Here is a 3,397-nt window from a genome sequence, read left to right on the forward strand (position 1 = left end):
AGATAGACACTTTGACCAAAAGCCATGCAGCTTTCTTCTTCCTGGAAGTTCTAATGTGACACCACCCGCATTAAGGGTTTAGTTTTTCGTTTTTGATATCTTAAGAGTTATCTCCACTTTGCCGGAGAGTCTGCACTAGTGTTCCCTAAGCAGAACTTCATACCTGTTTTATAGTTCTTTTGGTGCATGATTTTCTCTATTTTTTCCTTTCTGGCTTATTTCCATCCATAGGATCAGAAAACAGATGACATTGGCCTTCATAACTGTCTGTCCTCTGGAGATATTTTTCTTCCTCACTTTTGCCTAGATCCATTTTCTTTTGTTTTATAAACACTTCTTGTTCAGTACTTTATTTGAGGATGGGTATTCCCCTAGAATGTTTTCTTTCTGCTGTGATGTCCAGTTTGCTTTGCTGCATCCATAGTCACGTGGAGAGAAACATGTGCAGAGCATAGAGTGCCCATAATTAGAGTGTTCAGCCTCCATGCAACATGTTTATAGATTTCTGTTTCTTTCTGTACTTACTACTTCCTGAAAGCACCACATTAAGATACATTTATCCTTTCATGTGAACTAAATTTCCAGCCTGCTCATCGGCGCTATCAGTTGACACAGTGTCAGCCATTTTTCTAATATATGCTACTCGTATTTACAATGGGAAAGTACTGATGTGAGAACACACTATGTTAAAAGTCAGGTCTACAGCCATGTGACCCTGAACGCGCCCAATCTCATCTTATCTCTGAAGCTAAGCAGGGTTGGGCCTGGTTAGTACTTGGATGGGAGACCGCTTAAGAATACCAGGCGCCGTAGGCGATAAAAAAAAAAAAGTCAGACTATTCAGTTAATAAAATAAAGGTATGTCTTCCAGCGCTATACTAGTCTTGCACTTAATAGGCACTCAAATGTTTTTGAATGAAAGCAATATGTACTTATAGGTTTTAATATTTTGAAAAAAGAGTGTCAAAGTTGCTTTCATAGGTAATATTCAGTATTATCCTAATACATAAGGGTCATTCTTTGGAGATAATGAGCTCTCCATCCTTAAGTTGTCCAAACTTAAATTTGTTTGATGATCTAAGGGACTTTAGAATATCCAAGGGTGATCGCCCTAAACCAGAGGTCAGTAAACTATTAAGCACAGATCAAATCTTGCCTGCTACTTGCCATTATAAATAAAATTCTGTTGGAACATGGCCAAACTTAATTGTTTAGGTATTGTCTATGGTTGCTTTCATGTTACAATGGTACATGTGAGTAGTGGTGACAGAGAAAGCCTAAAATATCTGAGTAAGTAAGCCCTTTAACATGTAACCTACATCGGCCATAGAAAACGTATGTCCCCTAGAGTGCTTTGGTCTAATATATTGCAAGAAAGTATGATAATCTCTTGTAACTTTATTCACAGTTTTTTCTTTGTGTATGTATATATGCATTTCTGGGAATAAGGCCCATAGTTATTATCAAATTTTCCATGCAATATCTATGTGACCAAAAAAAAAAAAACCACACTGCTCTATATGCTTCTTTTTGTGATTACATCAAGAATTCATATTAAAATTTTGACAAAGCCTGTGATGAATTTTTTCCCCTATGTTTGGTACCTCTAACTTTTGCTGTGTTTAGCCTAAATGCTTCAATTATGCCAGGCTATTAAACTGGCATGTAAAAATCTAGATGAGCATAGCATCGTCAGACTCTAAAGATGACATCTACATTGTTGTTACCTTTTCTTCTCAAGCAAGAATATGTGTAAATGCCAAAGAGAGCTCAGTGAAAATTTTCTTTTTTAAAAAAACATTTTATCAAGGTGTCTTCACCATAGAAAACACTATCCACATTTAATGTATGCAACTTGATGAGTTTGGGGATAAGTAAACACACCTGAACATCACCACCAAGGCCATAGACATATCCATCACCTCCCAAAGTTACTTCCTGCCCCCTCTATTACTGTTGTGTGTGTATGTATGTGTGTGTGAAGAACACGTAAGACCTCTTAACAAACTTTATCTATTGTATACAATATTGTTAGCTATAGGCACTGTGCTGTTTATTAGATTGCCAGAACTTATCTATCTAATAACCTGCCCCCAAAATAAAACAATTACAGGAAAGTTGCTGGGAATGGACTTTATAAAGGAAAATCTGATATGTTTATCAAATTATGTTTCCTTTTTTTAATGGACTCACGGCTAGACTATATTTCCTATCCTCATAATCAGTCGGAGGCATTTGACTGAATCTAGAAAATAGAATGCGAACTCAGGTGATAGACCTCACATTCAGGGCTGGCTCCGAAAAACTCTCATGTGATCTTCTGTACACACTTCCTTTTGAAACTGGATAAAGTGTATTTTTCTTAGGCCTTAAGGGACAGTGGAATGAATCACTCAATGGAAGAAGTCTCCGTTCTTTATTGACCATGCGGAACATGCCAGAATAGTTTATTAAGCCCCATTATTTTGGAATTGTTTATTAGGACAGTCTAATGGTCTAATGGACTAATATATCAATAGACTGTGAAGAATTATATAAATGTAAAAAAAAGAAGTAGATCCATAGTACTCTTGATGGGTCCAGGAAGGCACTCAGCTGTTAAAAGGGCCAAATCGCATTTTTCTAATCATTTGATTATGTTGTTATCAGATTTTAAAATAGCCTTTACTAATACAGTTATTAGGGTAATTTCTAAGACAATAACCATCTTTTCTTTAGGATATATTGAACCTGTTCTATTCAGTCTGGCTAACATCCAAGCCTTGAAAAAAATATTTGTTTGTAAACAGGGTAAATCTATCAAGATAAGGCTCACTTATCAACCTTCCTAGGCCAATTTATATAAAATAAAAATAAAGTTAAATTAGAAAAAGTTAAATGAAAAACAAAGCACTAAAAGCTCAGGTCATAATCTCAGGGTCAGACCTGAGTTCGTTTTCTCCAAGGGAATAGATTTTAAAAACGTCTTCCGTGTTATATAACCTGGTAACCCCCTCACCAGGCTGAAAGGGAAATAACCACGGTCAAATTAGAGACCTCTTATGATGTGGCAAACTTTTTACTTTTCTTTAGAGGAAACAATAAACTGGGAAGGTTGGGGTTCGTCTCCATGAACCCTTCTCTTCTGAAGAAAACGTGTTAAGTGTGTTATCCATGTGTCCACGTGTACATGTGAGTGAATACATTAGGACAGTCTGCACACATGGGTGTTTTTTGTCTAAATCTTACCAAACAGGAAAAGAAAAACTATTTCTAAATAGTTTGGAGCTAACAATTGTGGGACTTTAACTTGCTATTCCAAATGAATGGATTATCATATTAACTATAAATGTAGCAAACGTTCATTTAGCCTGCAAAACAATAGCTTCGACTGCCAAAGAGCCTTCCTTATCTCTCC

The 3,397-nt window shown here is 36.2% G+C and overlaps 1 pseudogene; it reads left to right on the forward strand.

Moving 5' to 3' along the window:
• Positions 1-697: 697 nt before the first annotated feature.
• Positions 698-816, forward strand: LOC112481053 (annotated as a pseudogene).
• Positions 817-3,397: the final 2,581 nt, after the last annotated feature.

Source organism: Pteropus alecto, unplaced genomic scaffold, assembly GCF_000325575.1.
Source record: "Pteropus alecto unplaced genomic scaffold, ASM32557v1 scaffold275, whole genome shotgun sequence".
NCBI classification, from domain to species: Eukaryota; Metazoa; Chordata; class Mammalia; order Chiroptera; family Pteropodidae; genus Pteropus; species Pteropus alecto.